Source organism: Hypanus sabinus, unplaced genomic scaffold (genome assembly GCF_030144855.1).
Source record: "Hypanus sabinus isolate sHypSab1 unplaced genomic scaffold, sHypSab1.hap1 scaffold_902, whole genome shotgun sequence".
NCBI classification, from domain to species: domain Eukaryota; kingdom Metazoa; phylum Chordata; class Chondrichthyes; order Myliobatiformes; family Dasyatidae; genus Hypanus; species Hypanus sabinus.
In genome coordinates, this window is record NW_026781755.1 from 117,955 (window position 1) to 138,253 (window position 20,299).

At 42.5% G+C, this 20,299-nt stretch overlaps 1 protein-coding gene across 1 annotated transcript in view; it reads left to right on the forward strand.

The window, feature by feature from the left end:
* LOC132390452 (zinc finger protein 271-like) overlaps positions 1-20,299 on the forward strand; it is a gene marked incomplete at its 5' end in the record, with an annotated part of 135,808 nt that overhangs the window by 73,853 nt on the left and 41,656 nt on the right. The window lies entirely within an intron of this gene.

The following is a 20,299-nucleotide window of genomic DNA, read 5'->3' on the forward strand; positions in this document are numbered from 1 at the left end:
AATACAGACATTTTTGTAGTTTCAGTTCAGCCCAAAAGAAAAAAAATACTAGTCTAAAAATAGCCCTACCCCCCCCCCAACCAACAAAGACCAAAAACCTGGCCAATAGACAGCCAGACAACTATCTAAGAACCTCCCTACCCCTGTCTCCCTTGAGGGCAAATCTCCAAATTAAAAAAAAATAAAAAAACAAACCACCCATTGTCAAAACATTACGAGAGGAATGTCAAGCAGATGTTAGAGAAAAACAGCCAATTGCAGACCATTTTAAAAGAAAAGGTCTTAAAAAATGACACAAAATACAATCTTAATAATATTTCAAGAAAAACAAAATAATCAGCAAGTCAAAGTCTTAATGATTTTCAAAAGCAAACAATTAAAAATAAAAAAAGTAAAACAATGAAGGAAAAATAAAGGAACTTTAACATGGAAACATAATAAACATCCGAACGTCAAAACACAGTGCGACTGTAATCAACCCAAGGGCAAAGTTCTAAAGTGTCCAAATCTATAAGCTGGTTATCAACTAATAAACCAGATATACACAGACATAAAGGAACGGTAAATTTCATAGTCATCCATGCTCAAATATTGATCTTCAAAACATTAGACATTTGCGTTCAAGCTTAGATCTTCAAGACATTGTTTTGCTTCATTCACGGATTTAAAGCATTTGAATGATTTGTCAGGCAGAACAACCCTTAGGTGAAAGGGATATAACAAAGCCGGAGGAAGATTCCTCTGATATAATTCTGACATCACCATTTTAAAATGCGATCTTTCTTGCATAACCTGAGGACAACAATCTTCAACAAAATGAAACTTAAGATGCTGATGCTCAGTAACTCCTTTCTGACGAGCAATCCGAATGAAGAGCTCCTTAGTATTCACATTGTGACATCGAAGAATTACATGACGTGGTTTTAACCCTTTCGACGGTTTTGGTTTCAGTGCCCGATGTGCGCGGTCGAGCGCAGGAAGAGAAGGAAAAACCTCCGAGCCAAAGACCTCCATTAAGAATTGAGAAAAAAACTGAGTAAGATGCCGGCTCTCAACGTCCTCACTGAGTCTATTATTCGCAAATTCAGTCTGTGGCTTCGACTCTCCAAATCAATAATCTTGACTTTATTCTGCTCCAATGTATGAGTGATCGAAGTTTGTTTCTTTTCCAAAGAATTCAATTTGTGATCTCTCTGTTTTCCAGCTTATAAGGCACTGAAATTTGTCACTGCTGTTTTTCATTCTTCTTTTCAAGTGTTGCCAATCCACCTTCACTCTCCTTTAGCCATACTTCCAAGGTAGTAAACCTTTTATCAAGTTTTTCATCCAAAAGATTCCAGATAGCCTTTAAAGTAAGTTGAAACTTTTTAGGCTGTTCAAAGACATCTTCTTTCTTCCCATTTCCATTGCCAGTTTCCTCGCCTTCAACTAATGCCTTTCTTCCTCTATAAGCCATTTCAGTCGATTAAAATTCAAATTCAAACATATAAAAGTGTTATAAACACTCTGATAAAGATATTAAAGGGGTGGTAAGTAAATTTAAAATGAGCGGAGCAAGGCCCGAAAGCTACCCACTCCATGCAGCGCCTCCAAGAGAGTCTTTTACCTAATGTAGCCTAACGTGCACATTCCCAAAAATGTAGCTATGCGTCGTGGTGACACAGACCGCAAGAACTGTGAATGGTTCACTTGGCAGCAGCCAGTTTCCTCCTATGAATTTCCAATTGCTTCAAAGTTGGAAAGTGGACCAAGTCGAGGAAAGGTTAAGTGATGTAGTCAGAAAATATGTACATTTGCATGACTCTTCAACGGCAGAGAATAAACACTTGAAAATGGCATCAACTTCGTGCCAAGAAATTTTCACAAACATCGGTTTGGACATTGTGGACTGCACAACGTAATGGGAAAACTTCTCTCTTTCCTGCGCTGCAGTAATTTCAATAAAAGTAACTCTTGTTCAACATCGATTAGCTCCAACTCCAACAAGATGTATTCAGCAGTCGCCATCGTTCCCAACTCAACACGAGTCAATGCAACACAGTAGCATAGAACCCCAACGCCAACTAGCATTTTGGCAGAGTGACACAGGCACAAGAACACACAAGTAGCGTCTATGCAGAGGTAAAATTCAGGCTTCAGATGGTGAATGGCTTCTCCCCAGTGTGAACTCGCAGGTGTACCTTCAGATTAGATGACTGACTGAATCCCTTCCCGCAGACTGAGCAGGTGAATGGCCTCTCCCCAGTGTGAACTGACTGGTGTGCTTGTAGTTGGGGTGACCCAGTGAATCCCTTCCCACAGTCTGAGCAGGTGAATGGCCTCTCTCTGTTGTGAACTAGCTGATGTGCCTTCAGATGACATGACTGAGTGAATCCCTTCCCACATTCTGAGCAGATGAATGGCCGTTCCCCAGTGTGAACTCTCCGATGTACCTTCAGTTCAGATGATGTGATGAATCCCTTCCCACAGTCTAAGCAGGTGAATGGCCTCTCTCCAGTGTGAACTCTCTCATGTAGCTTCAGTTTAGATGAGCAAGTGAATCCCTTCCCACAGTCTGAGCAGGTGAATGGCCTCTCCCCACTATGAACTGACTGGTGTCTCAGTAGCTGAGTTGACAAAATGAATCCCTCCCCACAGTACAAACAGGTAAACAGCCTCTCCCCAGTGTGAACTGACCTGTGTGCTCGTAGGTGGGCAGACTGAGTGAATCCCTTCCCACACTCTAAGCAGGTGAATGGCCGCTCCCCAGTGTGAACTCGCTGATGTACTTTCAGCTTAAATGACTGAGTGAATCCCTTCCCACAGTCTGAGCAGGTGAATGGCCTCTCTCCAGTGTGAACTCTCTGATGTGCCTTCAGTTCAGATGACTGAGTGAATCCCTTCCCACAGTCTGAGCAGGTGAACGGCTTCTCCTCAGTGTGAACTCTCTGATGTACCTTCAGTTCAGATGACTGAATGAATCCCTTCCCACAGTCTGAGCAGGTGAACGGCTTCTCCTCAGTGTGAACTCTCTGATGTACCTTCAGTTCAGATGACCGAATGAATCCCTTCCCACAGTCTGAGCAGGTGAATGGTCTCTCTCCAGTGTGAACTCTCTGATGCACCTTCAGTTCAGATGAGCAAGTGAATCTCTTCCCACAGTCCAAGCAGGTGAATGGTCTCTCTCCAGTGTGAACTCTCTGATGCACCTTCAGTTCAGATGAGCAAGTGAATCTCTTCCCACAGTCCGAGCAGGTGAACGGCCTCTCCCCAGTGTGAACTCGTTGATGTACCTTCAGTTGGCATGACCAAATGAATCCCTTCCCACAGTCCGAGCAGGTGAATGGCCGCTGCCCGTTGTGAACTTGTTGGTGTACCATTAGGGTGGATGACCGAGGGAATCCTTCCCCAAATTCAGCAAAGGACCAGCCTCTGCCCAGTGTGAACTGACTGGTGTGTCCACAGGTGGGATGACCGACTGAATCCCTTCTCACACACAGAATAGGTGAATGGCCTTGTCCCAGTGTGAACTTGGTGATGTCCCTTCAGATGAAATGACCAACTGTATCCATTCCCACTGTCTGAGCAGATGAATGGGTTCCTCACCTGTTTAAAATGACTGGTGTGCCAGTCGTTCAGATGACCGAGTGAATCCCTCCCCACAGTCTGAGCAGGAAGGATGATCGAGTGAATCCCTTGCTCCACTTCTTATGTATCTGGACAGAGACAGCAAAACTGGTGTTTTGTGTTCGAGATTCCCGTAGACAAATTCCTTGCCATTTTTAACCTGTAAAAAGATTTACAAAATCCATCAATGGGTTTAAGACAACATTTCAGATGAGATCACTTGAGTTGCCAAGGTGTGATCTGACATCACACTGCTACAGTGAGGTTTAACCCAAATAGGAGAGAGAAATCATCTTCTAACTGTGCACAGTGCTGGTATCTGGAATGACCATCAAACTCTCGATGTTCTTCCGGTCTCTGTAAGAATGGGGCATTTCTGCCATCTCCAATCTGCAACCTGGCTCAGTTTGACTCTCCATTGGTATTATTCCCTGTTCCCACTGAGCTGCATGGGTGCTGGCCCCACAGTAACTAAAACAATCTCACGCAAATATCTGGCAGTGCATTCCATGCACCTACAACTCTCTGTGTAAAAAACTTACCCCTGACATCCCCTCGGTATCTATTTCCATGCACCTTAAAACTCTGCTCCCTCGTGTTAGACATTTCAGCCCTGGGAAAACAAACCTCTGGCTGTGCACACGATCAATGCCCCTCATCATCCTGTACACCTAGAAAAGGCTCTAAACACAAACAAGGAAATTACACATTGCTTTGAGGATTTGTTAGTATAGAATATCAAGAGAGTATAGATAGGGTAAATGCAAGCAGCTTTTTCCACTGAGGTTGGGTGGGATGACAACCAGAGGTCATGGGTCAGTGGGGAGGGTGAAAATTTAATGGAAACATTTGGAAAAGCTGTTTACTGAAATGATCGTGAGAGTGTGGAATGAGATGCCAGCACAAGTGGTGAATATGAGCACAGTTTCACCATTTAAAAGACGTTTGGATGGGAGCCTGGATAGTAGGGGTATGGAGGTGTGTAAAAAGAGCCCAAAGAATATCAGGGACCAAATTCACCACAACCACAAACTGTTCCTGCTGCTGCTACCATCCAGGAAATGGTAAACCAGCAAAAGGAACAACAAGCTGTGGGACATGATCTTCCACCAGGCCATCAGACTGATTAATTGATTTCTATGTTTTCTTGACTGTCCTATATATAAACTAATTATTATAAATCAATTTAAATTACACATTGCATATTTAGATGGTAACATAACGTAAATATTTCTACACATCTATATGAAGGATGTACATAATAAAGTCAATTCAATTCACCATCTCCACTATCTGTTCTGTCATTTTAGCTCCCATTCCCCCTACAACTTACTTTAACCATATCAGCACCCCCCACTACCTCTAGTAAGCCTTACCACTAAGATATTAGTCGCCACTTGTTCTGTTCCCCTAACTAACAAATCCACTTATCAGCCCTTTGAATTTCCTCCCCCCAACAGTTTCTAAAGTGTTCCACCCGTTGTTATAGGGCATGGTCATTAGAGTACTCTCGATGGCTATTTAACCTCATTCCACTTCCTGACTCTCAACCAGTTTCCTGTGTCCTGCACCTTGGGTGTAATTCACTTCTCTTCATGTCATATCTATCACCCCCTTCCAACTGCTGGATGATCTGGAATTCACCCATTTCAAGATCCAACACCTTAAAGTGCAGGGTTACAAGCTGCAGCTGGATGCACATCTAGTAGGTGAGGGCATCAGGGACACTGGATGTCTCCCCTCCTTCCCTCCAATATCCCCTATAATTTGTAATATCCAGTGTGCAGATAAATCTTGTACTGTGCATTTTTTACCCTGCGACAAGATGTGCACAGTGAATTTTATATAGAGAGGTATTCATTTTAACATCTAGCAAATCACTGTCAATAGGAACTTTGATCTCCTCTGGGTTTGATCCAGTTCATCTGCACTCTCACACAACCTATGTAGCAGGCCTGTAATGGATAATGAAGGATTTTCTCACCAAAGCTTTTGCACATTGTCCATATGTGGTTTGCTTGCTAAATTACGCTTTAAAAAGTCAGATTTCCAAATATCACTCCACTTCTTCCCACTTACAAATTCTCCAGCAACTTTTGTATCACCACAATGCAAACAGGTATCACCAGTTTCTGTACTCTACATAAATATTCCCCCTGAACACTCCCCCAATGACTGACGGTGGTGAACTCAGTGAATGAAATCCCAATGAATATGAAGGGAAGGACAGTAGTCTGTCTCACTGGAGTCTGGCACATTTGTGATCTGAAAGTTACTTGTTGCCCAGGCCAAAAGAGTTTGATATCATTACGTACCCAGAGAGAATGGGACAAAACATGCTCTCACCGGTAGAAAAGTCCAGAACAAGAGGAGGTAGAGAAAGCAACACACACAAAATGCTGGAGGAACTCAGCAGGCCAGGCAGCATCTATGGAAAAGAGTACTAATGCTGAATTCCGCCGACATTGCGTGTGTGTTGCTTGGATTTCCAGCATCTGCAGTTTTTCCTCTTGTGATTGGAGGCAGAACAAAGGTGATTTTCTCAACTGTGGATGTAAAAGATTTTGTTCCCTTTCTCCGAGTTCCTAATCCTTGCATTTAGATGGCTGGAGCTCAGCTCTGTCTGAGAGATCCATCGGTTCCCATTCCCTCATCAGCCGGAAGCTCCCCGGGACCCGTGTACGGATCGTGGGGCTGAGAGAGAGGGAAGAGGGCAGGACTGTCCCGGGATTGCGGGTCATGGTGTTGGGATTTCTCAGGAATTACCCGAAATCGATGTTTAAGACAAAAAGTCAGAGGATCGCTCTTACCTGCTCTGATATTTCCAAGGCCTTCTGTGTACTGCGCGCATGCGTGAAACTTGGAGACGTCACAGGGCTGACGCCTGCGCATTTCATCAGTGTTTCAACGCGGGTCAATTTTTTTCGCGCAGGCCCTTATGGGTATTGAGGGTGCCATTAAAAATTTCTGCAAGCAGCGGTTCAATGTCCACACCTCATTTTTTTTCTTGTATGTATAGAAAAATCTGCAGCTATTTTAACGCAGAAAGTGGTTTCCAGAAACAATATACTCAATATCAACGTGTATCCCATAACAGCGACGGTGGTAGATTCGGATACAATAGGGGCTTTTAAGAGACTCTTAGATAGGTACATGGAGCTTAGGAAAATAGCTGGCTATGCGGTAGGGTAATTCTAAGCAGTTTCTACAGTAAGATACATGGCTGGCACAACAGCGTCTGTAATGTGTTGTGGATTTATATATTTCCATGAAATTCAAGAGAAATCTCCTATCCCACAGAGTGGTGATTAGTTACAACCTGTAATCTCCGGGAAAGCGAGAGGGGAACGGCAGGGGTAGATGTACTGAAATGGAACAGAAAAATGGGCAGCGACCAGATCGGCCGAGTTGCCTCTCTAGTATATATTGTGAATACCTGAGACACGGGATCTGATACAGAACTATTTATCTTTCACAGCTCCACAATATTAAACATCAGTCTAGTTTAAGGCTAACATCAGCAGAACAGACTCCTCCAATGCTCAGTGACCAGGGTTCAGTCCTGGGTGCGATGATCAACCGCAAGAACTGCAGAATATGTCAGTATCAGTCCCTCATGAACCCGCAGCTGCCTTCAGTCACCGTGATGTTGAAACATTTAACATAGAGCTGATTTGAACTTCCTCCCTGATGTGAAGTTGCTGGTGTTGCAGCATCTGGGATGATTGAGTAAAACTCTTTGCTCACTCCGGACAGAAATGTGGCCTCTATTTAGTGTGAACTCACCGTAGCATCACAAGGTGGGTTAACTGAATGAGTCTCTTCACACACATGGAGCAGGTGAACGGCCGCTTCCCAGAGCGAAGATGTTGGTGTATCTGCGATGCCCGACTGAATCCCTTCCAAAATGAGAGCCAGTGAATGACGTCACACTGCTATTAACGTCATGGCGATGTATCCAATCAGATCACGGACATGGGCACGTGTTCGGGCTCTCCTTGTAGCGAGTTAGGCGCTGTCTTCTCCCGCATCTCCGCCTCCACATTCAAGAATCGGCAGCATTCAAGCGCTGGTGAACTGACAGATACAGCGGAAATAACGAGCTGTTGTGTTTGTGATTCCTATACACAAATCCTTTGACTTTTCTACACTGTTAAAAGTTTACAAAGCATATCAGTGGGCGAAGGACAAAATTTCAACTCAGATAATTTTAGTCTCCATGGTGCCTTCTGATATATAAAAAAAGCACTGTCACAACTCTAAACAATTAGGACGAACAAGATTTCACCTTCTAACTGGCCACAGTTCCGGCATCAGGCACAACATCTAACACTCTGCTTCCCGCTCTGTATCAAAATGGATCATTCCTCCCCTTCATCAGTCTGTGACTTGGCTCAGTTTGTCTGTCTCCTTCGCGTTCTGAGCATGCGCCACACACCCACTGAGATCACATTTCATTTACACGGCTGTGACTAGAGACTTTCTGATTATTATGTCCCTCCTGGTATTTGACGGTTGTAAACTCCGAGTCAGCAATGGTATTGACCCTCAGGAGTAGGTAATTAGGCTGATTCGCTGGAGATCGATAAACTGCCGGTAGTGTGTGGCTGGATGAGTGGGTCATTTTCAGACTGGAAGGAGGTAGCGTTTGGAGTACCCCAGAGATCAGTCCCTGACCACAGTTGTTCACAGTTTAATGTCCTGGAGAGGCAACGAGATGTGAGATGTCCCAGTCTGCTGGTGACGCAGAAAGAGTGGAGTTGGTGGAGGGGAGGCTATTCACATGCAAATTCGTAGATTTGCAGTCAGTACATAGTGCATTGTGGGGCTGCAGTGGTGGGTTCCATTGCTGTAATCATTGTATATCATTGTGGGCTATGAGGATTTTTTGAATAAAGCGGCATTCTCCAATTTGGAATCTCAAGTCAAGGAGCAGGCCTATCAATTCTATATCTAATTTGTATTTATGGCATTGTGATAACCAAATACTATAGCCCTCCACGACCTCTCTATCCAGTCCTTTCAATATTCGACTTCATTCGTAAATTTGGCCACAGGACCATCAATACTGTCATTCGATGCATTGACATAGAGCATAAAAAGAAACTTTGCCAACACAGCCCCTGTGGACCTCTGGGGTAGTAATCTCGGGATTGCTGCCTGCGCCACGTGCTATCGATGAAAGAATAGCATGATCAGGCGTATTCATATGTGGGTGAGAGACTTGAGTAGGGGGTAGGGCTTCAGGTTTGGGGAATGGGCAAAGAAGTGGCAAATGAAATACAAAGTTGTAAAGTGTATGGTCTTACACTTTGGGGGAAGAAAGAAGAGGGCAGACTATTGTTTAGATGGAGAGATAATTCAAAATGCAGAGATGCAATTGGACTTGGGAGTCCTTGTGCGGGATATCCTAAAGGTTAACTTCCAGGATGGGTCTGTGGTGAAGAAGGCAAATGCAATGTTGGCTTTAATTTCTAGAGGTATAGAATAAAAAGAGCAGGGATGCCATGGTGACGCTCGATATGGCACTCCTGAGGTCACACAGACTATTGTGTTCAGTTTTGTGATAATTATTTTAGAAATGATATACTGACGTTGGAGAGGGTTCAGAGAAGATTCACGAGAATGATTCCAGGAATGAAAGGGTTACCATAAGAGCAACGTCTGGCCGCTCTTGGGCTGTATTCCCTCGAGTTCAGGAGAATAATGGGGATCTCATAGAAACATTCTGAATGTTAAAAGGCCTGAACAGATTAGATATGTTAAAGTTAATTTCCCATGATAGGGGATACTAGGACAAGAGGGCATGACTTCAGAATTGAAGGACGTCCATTTCGAACAGAGATGGGAGAAATTACTTTAGTCAGTGGGTGGTAAATCGGTGGAACTTGTTGCTATGAGCGGCTGTGGAGGCCAAGTCACTGGGTGCACTTAAGGCAGGGATAGGTAGGTTCTTGATTAGCCAGCGCATTAAAGGGTATGGGGTGAAGGCAGGGAAGTGGGGATGACTGGAAGAATTGGATCAGCCCATGACTGACTGGCGGAGCAGACTCGATGGGCCGAATGGTCTACTTCTGCATCAATATTTTATGGTCTTATGGTCTATTCCACTGTTTCGACCTGCCAAAGTGCAGCCAATATTTCTGGGTATATAACCCATTCATATGAGAATTTAGCCTTTTCTATTTCTCTCAGCTTCTCATAAATGTGTACAGTTTAGTTAAGCTTCACTCCACAATTTCCAAAGCAACAACCAGGTCAGTCAAATAGTTTCACACAATTAAAATAGTTCATTACACTTTTAAAAAATATATATTTTTGCACTATTTATATAATTTAACTATTTAATATGTATACTCTTATTTTAAACCACAATTGTTAAAATCTATGGTTATGAATTAGGTTCTACTACTGCCGCAGGGACAATGAATTTCATGACATATGCCGGTGCTGTTAAACCTGATTCTGATATGGGAGACCCACCACCAGTCACCTGATCCCAGTTACCGCAGATCGTAATGTGAGATTGAAGTCCTTTCCATTTATTTGCATTCCACAGAAATGACAACAGTTCAGTTTCCTTCTGAGGTTCCAGAGCAGACGCTCAGTCCGTGTAATATTTCCACACAATTAAAATGGGGAATTTGTTTATTCTTATCATGTCCCGAGATACAGTGAATATCTTGCCTGACGTACCACCCACACAGATCGATACATTACAACAGTACATTGAGCTGATATACGACAGAACAATCACTGTAACAAAGCATTCCGTCTGCAGAGAAAGTGCCGTGCAGATAGACATATGGTGCAGGGTCACGTCGAGTTACATTGTGAGGCCGAGTCCATTTTATCATTCATTTGGCTTATTGACACAGACAGGAAGCCGACCTTGAGCCGGGTGGTTGGCGCTTTAAGGCTTTTGTATCTCTTCCCCGATGGGGGAGCGGGTTTGCAGCTAGAATGTCCAGGTTGTGAGGATCTTTGAGTATGTGGCCTGCTTTTCCCAGGCAGGGGAAGTGTAGGAAGAGTCCATGGAGGGGAGGCTTGTTTCTCTGATGTTCTCTGCAGTTCCTTGCAGTCATGGGCTGAGCAGTAGCCATACGAAGGCGTGAAGTATCGACAAGAAGCTCAGAGACCTCGGCCTTTAGCCTGCCTTGTGCAGCTGGATCCTGGACTTCCTGTCAGATCGCCGGCAGGTGATAAGAGTGGGCTCCCCCACCTCTGTCTCTCTGAACCTCAGCACACATACCCCACAGGGTTGTCTCTTAGCCCCATCCTTTACACTCTGTATTCCCATGACGTGTCGCCATCCACAGTTCCAATCTGCTAATTAAATTCGCTGACGACACCACATTGATTGCCCTAATTTCAAACAATAACGAGGCAGCCTACAAAAAAGAAATCATCACCGGGACACAGTGGTGTCAAGAAAACAACCTCTCCCTAATTGTGACAAAAACAAAGGAGCTGGTTGTGGATTACAGGAGGAATGGAGACAGGGACCAAATTCAACATTTCCAAGTCTGGTATTGACACAAAATGCACATTTTAATGTTGATCATGACACAATGTATATTATGTATCGTTAATGACATACTTATAGATTGTTACTGACAGAGAATCGGATAATTTATGCTCCGTGTGTTATCTGAATGTACTTGCCTGTGATGCTGCCACAAGTCAGTGTTTCTCTGTACCTGCACCTTCCCGTACTTGTGCACTTGGCAATAAATTCAACAGGACCTGAGAAATCTCAGTGAGATTTGATTAGTGATGATCATCTTGGCAGCTCGGTAGGTCGAATGTATCCGACAGTCCACTGTTAAATGCAAAACCCTGAACAGTGTTGATGATCAGAGGGATCTTAGACCAAGTTCATCGCTCCCTGAAAGAGACTGCACAGATTGATCGGGTGGTTAACAATGCAAATGACATGGTTGTCCTTATTAGTTGAAGCACTGAGTTCAAAAGTCGGGAAGTTGTGTTGTGGCTGTTACGAGCCTGCGGTCGTACTGTGACTGTTTCTTTAAGAGCGCCGGCGTGAGGAGGCGGGACTATGACGTCAGTCACAGGCTGACAGCGCTGACTGTGGACTGAACCATAAGAGAGAGAGCGATCTGCAGCCAGGCAGTCGGCCAGTCTAAAGAGAGAGAGAGAGAGAGAGAGAGAGAGACTGGAAAAGCTGATCGCTTCAGTTCGTCGCAGCTGAGGCTTGGAAGTCTCCTATGCCCACAAGAGTGGGTTGATCACAACGGAACCACAACGAATGTGTCTGGCTGTCACTTCGTATAATCCATAGGAGTGGGTTTTGGAATATCTTGTGTTAACCCTTGCCTGGGTATGTTGTGTGGTAACCCCTGGTAGAAGGTGTTTCTCACTTTCTCGTGGAAGTAGACAGGGATGTCCATTAAGCCCTTTTTTAGTTAATCCTGTATTGGAGCCTTTAGCTATAACAGTACGTGAAGCTAAAAATATTCGTGGTATCTCTATGAATGGAACCATACATAAGATCTCTCTTTATGTAGATGATCTTTTGGTTTTTATTTCAAGTCTTGAGGAATCAATTCCTAATCTTTTGGAAGCACTTAAAGATTTTGGTACATTTTCAGGATATAAACTTTACTTGAATAAAAGCGAATTGTTTTCATTAAATTTCCATGTTAGTAGATATGATGATATTCCTTTTAGAATTGTTAATACACTTAGATATCTCGCTATTTTAATTACTAAAAAATATAAAGATCTTTATAAAACAAATGTAGTTCCTTTAATGGACTCCATGAAGCAACTATTTTCTAGATGGAATCCACTTACATTTTCTTTAATAGGTCGTATTCATGCTGTGAAGGTGATGATTTTACCTAGATTTTTATATATTTTCGAAAATATACATATCTTTTTAACTAAAAATATTCGATCAAATTGACTCTCTTATTTCTTCCTTTATTTGGAACAATAAGAGACCAAGAATTAATAAGTATCATTTACACAAAGCTAAAAAAGATGGTGGACTTGCACTTCCTATTTTAAGACTATGAATTTAATTGGGCTGTGAATATTAGACAATTATGTTTTTGGTTCTATTGGCTTGGTAAGAACCAAAAGTCATTATGGGCTGATTTGGAATTAAAAGCTGTTAAACAATTTTATTTAACTTCAATTTTAAGAGCTCCATTACATATACAGCTCTCTAAAATTCCAGATTTAAATCTTTACCCGGTTATTAAACAATCCCTACGGATTTGTTCAATTTTGTGTTTTTAAAATTTTGAACAATTTAATTTGTCTAGTTTTGTATATCGAAAATTTTCATTTAAACCTTCAACAACTGACGCCATTTATAAAAATAAAGGGATCCATTCTTTTACAGATTTATTTTGTAATTGTCGATTGATATCCTTTGAAGAGCTTTTTAACAAATTTTCTCTCGCTCATACATTTTTTCAGCAATATGTTCAGTTTGGGCATTTTTAGCAGCAATATTTACCTAAGTTTCCATTTTACAAGAATCTGATTTGTTGGATACCATGTTGAAATTGAATCCCTTAGGGAAAGGTTCCATGAGCAGAAATTATAATTTATTTTTGTTACATAAAGAGAACCTATCACTAAAGATTAAACAAGATTGGGAGAGAGAACTTAATATGGCCTTTGATAATGAAGATTGGCTTCGAGTTTTGAAAAACGTAAATTCTTCTTCTGTATGTGCCCACCATCGTTTAATTCAATTTAAAATTGTTCACGGTTATTATTTAACAAAGGAGAGACTATCTAAATTATTTCCTTGTATAGACAAATGCTGTGATAGATGTAAAATGAAGTAACTGCTTTGTCACATATGTTCTTGTCATGTTCTTCATTAAAATCGTTTTGGAAATCTTTATTTTCTACATTTTCTAAAGCTCTGAAAATTAATTTACAACCTAATAGATTGATTGTTCTATTTGGATTAGTTCCGCATCATATTCAGGGTATTTCATCTTCAGATCAACATGTAATTGCATTTGTTACACTACTGACAAGAAGGGCTATTTTATTAAAATACAAAAATATTTCTTCCCCTACATTAATTGAATGGTTTTCTCAAGGAATGTTTTGTCTTAGTTTGGAAAAACATAGAAGTAGAATTATTGATCCTCGATTCGATTTTGAGAGAAGATGGGGTTCTTTTGTAAAATATTATCGTTTAATTTGAATTACTCTATATGGTTTCCTTCCATTTTTTTATATAAATACGAAATGACGGTTGATGCTCCTTATTTTCATACTTAGATGATGGCCAAATGTGTGTTTCTTATGTAGTTAGTGTTTTTTTTCCTTGTTAGATGAGGTTCCTTTTGTTCCACGTACATATATAATTTCCCATTTTATATTTTACGATCAGTTTTTTTCAGCTTTATTAATTGCATACATATTAATCTATTGAAGTTTTGTATCATTTTATAGCTGTAGAAGATTCTACACCAATAAAAAAGATTCTAAAGATTTGAAAAAATGAAAACGGCGAAACAATAACTGCAACAAAACATTAGGCTGCAGAGAAAGTGTACTGCAGATAGCCATATGGCGCAGGGTCACGTCGAGTTACATTGTGAGGCCGAGTCCATTTCATCGTTCATTTGGGTTATAACCACAGACAGGAAGCCGTCCTTGAGCCGGGTGGTTCGCGCTTTAAGGCTTTTGTACCTCTTCCCCGTTGGGGGAGCGAGTTTGCAGCAAGAATATCCAGGTTGTGAGGGTCTTTGAATACATGGTCTGCTTTTCCGAGGGAGGGGAATGTAGGAAGAGTCCACGGAGTGGAGGCTTGTTTCTCTGATGTTCTCTGCAGTTCCTTGCAGTCATGGGCAGAGCAGTAGCCAGACGAAGGAGTGAAGTATCGACAAGAAGCTCAGAGACCTCGGCCTTTACCCTGCCTTGTGTCGCTGGATCCTGGACTTCCTGTCAGATCGCCGGCAGGTGGTAAGAATGGGCTCCATCTCCTATGTCTCTCTGACCCTCAGCACACATAACCCACAGTGTTGTCTCTTTGACCCCCTTCTTTACTCTCTGTGCACCCATGACTAGTGTTGCCACCCACAGCTCCAATCTGATAATTAAATTTGCTGACAACAGTACATTGATTGGCCTAATCTCAAATAATAACTTTAAATCAAATGCCTTCTGACAAGGCTCGGTCCAAACAAACTTTTCACCCTTCTTCAGGAGATTAGTCAGAGGAAGAGCGATAGCAGCAGAGTTCTTACGGTAACATCCATCCATTCCCAGAAACCTTCTAAGAGCCTTCTTAGCAGTCAGAATAGGAACCTGAGAAATTGCCTGAACTTTTGCCCGAACAGGAGCCAACTTGCTTTGACGTACAACATAGCCAAGACAGGTCACAGTGTCATGGCCAAATTCACTCTTAGTTAAGTTAACTGTAAGGTTGTCCTAGGAAAGCCTGTCAAACAGCTTTTCTACTGCAGAGATATGCTCTTCCCAAGTGCCACTCCCTGTAACTAAGTCATCAATATAGGTATCTGTGTGTTCTAACCCTCGAATTACAAAATCAATCATTCTCTGGAATGTTTCTGGAATATTTTTGTATTAAAATATTGTATTCACACAAACCAGATGGTGTCACAAATGCAGAAATTTCTCTACCTCTGTCCGTCAATGGAACACACCAATACCCTTTTAACAGAACAATCTTTGTAAGAAATTAGCTATTCCCACCTTATCGTTGTTTTTGTTACTGCATTTACCTTCCTATCATCAGTGCAAACTCTAACACTACCATTAGGTTTGGGCACAATAACGCAGGGTGACTCGAATCTGATGCTGAAGGATTAATAATACCATTTTCCAACATATATACAATTTCTTACTCCGCCAATTTACACTTTTCTACGTTCATGCGATATACGTGTTGTTTAATAGGTTTGGCTTGACCATTATCTACATCATGTACTGCGACCGTGGTTTGCTTGGGAACACCCGGAAATAAATCTTTAAACATCGGAATTAATTCCTTCAGCTGTTGTTGTTGCTTTGGCTGCAGATGAGACAACTTGTTAGCAATGTTTTCTGGAACAACCGAGTTCATTAACCTAACTGGGACCATGTTTGGCTTGTGAAAAGTCTCAGACGAGTCAAATGCTTCATTCTCAGGGTTGCCAGATTCATATGTTTTAACAACAACACTCACAGATGGTGCCTGCTTGTCAAATTAAGGCTTTGTTATATTTATGTGTACCACCTGTGTTAGGTTACGTTGGTCGGGGGTTTTAATAACATAATTCACATCATTAATTTGGGAGACTATTTCATACGGTCTATTGAATTTCACTTGAAGTGGATTTGTCAACATAAGGTAAGCACCTTATCTCCCACCTGGTATTTTCTTTCTCGAGCCCTGTTTATCAAACCAACACTTCATTTTGTCTTGAGAAATCTTTAAGTTTTCTCTACAGGATTGGTGTAATATATTTTTGAACTTCAAAACATAGCCTAACAAGTTAATATGTATATCTCCATCAATCCGCTGTTCCTTTAACAAGTTCAAAGGTCCCCTCACTCTATGACCAAATACCAGTTCAAATGGGCTGAAGTCCAGTGAATCCTTCGTCACAGTTTTAGCTTTAATATTTCTGAGAGGCATTGCCTCTAGGAATCTGGATGCAATACACATAATAGTTAGCAAATACTGATGGCCAGCTTTAGCCTTTGGCAATGGGGCAACACAATCCACTATAAATTTTGAAAAGGGTTCATCAAATGCAGGTACAGACCGCAGTGGGGCCACTGGCGTGACCTGAATCGGTTTACCCAGAACTTGACAAGTGCGACAGGTTCTGCAAAAGGTCACAACATCTTTCCTCAGATTAGGCCAGTAAAATTTTTATATAATCCTGTTTACAGTTTTATTCACTCCAAGGTGTGCCAAAGTTAAAATTTCAGTCCTATAAACTTTAGGAACTACAACTTGGTGAACAATTGCCCATTCCTCACTCACTTCAATAGCTGATGGCTTCCACTTCCTCAATAACACTCCATCCTTGAGACAATACCCTCCCGGCACTTTCTTAGTCTCATCATCTGAGAAAGCTGTTTCTTTTAAAGCTTCAATCTCAGGGTCGCGGTTCCCTTCTGCTATAAACTCCTTCTTAGACAGGGATAAATCTTTCTCATCAGACTTACTACCGGAATCCTGTTGAAACAATGAAGGCAGTAAAGATCCTGACAAGTCATCGTAACCGGAATCCCGATGCTGGCTATCATGGGTATCAGAATCACGCTGCACAGACCGTCTGCGTCGGCAGACTTTTTAGCCATACTTCGTGTTACTGCGCAGGAAGGATAAATGTTAAAATCCATCTGTGGGTCTTCAGTGGTTGGTTAGTTGTCAACAGCACTGCAGGAACAACTTTACTATCTGCCAGGTCATTCCCTAACAGCAAAGTAACATCTTCCACCGGTAAAATGGAGCATACTCCGATTTTAACAGGTCCCGAAACCAATCCTGACTGTAAAGTGACCTTGAGCAACGGCACAGAAACCATGCCGCCCCCAATGCCTTTAATAAGATTTATCTCTCCAGTGTTAGTCTCATCACCAAACTTAGGAACGCTGTCTGATATAAGTGACTGAGAAGCCCCAGTAACTCTAAGAATTTTCACTGGTACCGGGGTTGACTCCTCCTTTACTAATACAAACCCATCTGACATAAAATGATCGAATCTATTCTTAACTCGGTTAGACGTCTTAGACCTTATCTGAGCCTCAACAGAATGTGCCAAACACTGTCGGTTTATAGGTGCTTCAACATATTGGGACTGCCTCCTTTTCGTTTATCCTCTTCAGGATGGAACAAATAGCCATCTGAAGACCATTTTTCTGGCAATAGTAACAAGTAAGATCAGAATATTTCTCCTTCAACTGTTTCCCTTCATCCTTACTCTTGAATCTAGTCCCAGCTTTAATTTCTGGTTTACACTGGTGATCCCTGCTACTCTTTTGGAAGCTCTTATTCGGGGTGTTAGGGGTAAGTTTACTTTGTAACGGGGTCCAAAATAGACCCCATGAACTCTGCTGCTATTAAGAGAGAGGGGGGAGCCGTCCAGAGCAGGGAGGGAGGGAGGGAGGGAGAGAGGGAGAGAGGGAGAGAGGGAGAGAGGGAGAGAGGGAGAGAGGGAGAGAGGGAGAGAGGGAGAGAGGGAGAGAGGGAGAGAGGGAGAGAGGGAGAGAGGGAGAGAGGGAGAGAGGAGAGAGAGAGAGAGAGAGAGAGAGAGAGAGAGAGAGAGAGAGAGAGATATCAAACAGTGACAGCCAGTCAAACCTTAGTTTACGATCTTGATCCGTCGATGTGTTGTTGTGGCCATTCAGGTATGACCCCTCTCGCCTTTAGCTAGACCGTTCTTCTATGGTGGACTCGTCAGCCAGGCAAGGATGGACACACACACACACACAAGCCCCCACCGGCCTCGCTATAAACACTGTGAGTTAAAATTCACCGACCCTTCGTTCGGTCTCCGAAGCCCCACACTTTCTCGTGGGTTCCAACACTCACGCAGTGCTCACTAGTGTGTCTTTTGGTGCGTCTGAGGGGTGTCTCCCCAGACCTCACTTTATCCCTACTCACGGGGTCTCAGGTGTCAATCCGTTTTGAATGGCTTAGCCCATCAAACCAGCCCACTCCGGCTGTCCACTGAGGAATTTAAATGAACAGAATAGTACCAAGTAAACAGCCCTCTCCGGAGCCATAAGTCTTACAGGAGTCATAATATGGTGGAACAACAAGTCTCTTCCTCCCTGTGTTATCTCTCCCTTATCTGAAGCAAATGTTCCAGTCCCAGTATGTTTTTGTTCCATCTCTTTCTCTCTCATTAGCAGCCTGGCAACAGTAACGGTTTGGAATTCTCCCAAGGGAGGGGGACATGGGCAACCCTGCACCCTTCTGCCCATCAGAGCTGTTCATCCTTCGTAACACCCCCATCCTTGTAGGAATTTTCACCAAAGGGGAACATTAACTAGTACAGCGTTTTACAGGATTACAGAGTTTAGCAAAAAAAAAATACAGAAGTGTTCTTAACTATAAAGCAATACAGATATACCTTCACTTAGCATCTGGATAAACAGTCAGCGATTACATTGTCGCTTCCTTTAATATGTTGTATCTGAATATCAAACTCTTGTAGCATCAGACTCCAATTTAATAATCTCCTGTTTTTATTTTTCATGTTAGCCAGCAATACCAAAGGGTTGTGATCTGTATAAACAATTAAAGGTCTTTGTGGTGAACAAATGTACACTTCAAAATGTTGTATTGCCAAAACAAGTGCCAACAATTCTTTTTCTACGGTAGAGTAATTACTCTGGTGCACATTGAACTTCCGAGAGAGATACGCTACCGGGTGTTCCACCCCATCCCCTGCTTTCTGCATTAGGACTGCCCCTGCAGCCTCATCACTTGCATCAGTCGCCAGGGAGAAAGGTTCTAACGAGTCAGGTGCCTTTAACCCAGGGTGATGGCACAGTATGGTTTTTAACTTGTCAAAAGCATCCTGACAAGAATTGTTCCACTCAAATTTTTCTTCCTTCTGTAGGAGTTTTGTAAGCGGGAGGGCGATATCAGCAGAGTTCTTACAAAATTTTCGATAGTACCCCAGCATGCCCAAAAATCTTCTTAAGGCTCTCTTATTTGTTGGTACAGGAACCTCAGAAATAGCCTGTACCTTTGCCTGCAAAGGAGCCAACTGCCACTGCCCTACCACATACCCCAAGTAGGTGATTGTGGAATGCCCAAATTCACTCTTTGCAAAGTTCACTGTACGTTGGGCTGCAGACATTCTTTTGAACAGGTTTTCTACAGCCTCAATGTGCTCATTCCAGGTGTCATTCCAAACTACCACATCGTCAATATAAGCCTTGGTGTTTGTTAACCCTTTTATCACCATTCCAAACTACCACATCGTCAATATCAGCCTTGGTGTTTGTTAACCCTTTTATCACCATGTCAATCATCCTCTGGAATGTCCCTGGTGCATTTTTCATTCCGAACGGCAAGACGTTGTACTCGTAAAACCCGGATGGGGTGACAAAGGCTGAAATTTCTCAAGCCCTGTCCGTTAAAGGAAAGCACCAGTATCCCTTTAACAAGTCAATCTTAGTGATGTACCTCGCTTTCCCCATTTTATCAATGCAATCGTCCACCCTAGGGATAGGGTAAGCATCTGTCTGCGTGACAGCATTCACCTTTCTGTAATCGGTACAGAATCTTATGCTACCGTCCGATTTCGGTACTACCACGCGGAGAGGCCCACGCAGAAAAGGATTCACGAATTATACCAGCGTCTAGCATATGCTCAATTTCTTTTTCTACTAGCTTGTTCTTTTCCAAATTCATCCGATAAGGGGATTGTTTAATCGGCTGGGTCGAGGTAACAATGACATCATGCTCTGTTCCTTTACACCTCCTTGGAACATCTGGACATAAATCTGTATGCCGTTTAATGAGCTGTGTTAACTGCTCTCTTTGTTCAGGCTCTAAGTGATTGACTTTATCAGCAAGGTTGGCTGGAATAACTGAGTTCTCTAGTCTGGTGGGTATTATACTTATCTTTTCAAAACGCTCTGGGTCCTCCTCAACACTCCTCTCTACCTCATCAGTTTTCGTGACTGCACCGACCTCCGCGGGGGTCGTTTCATGATAACC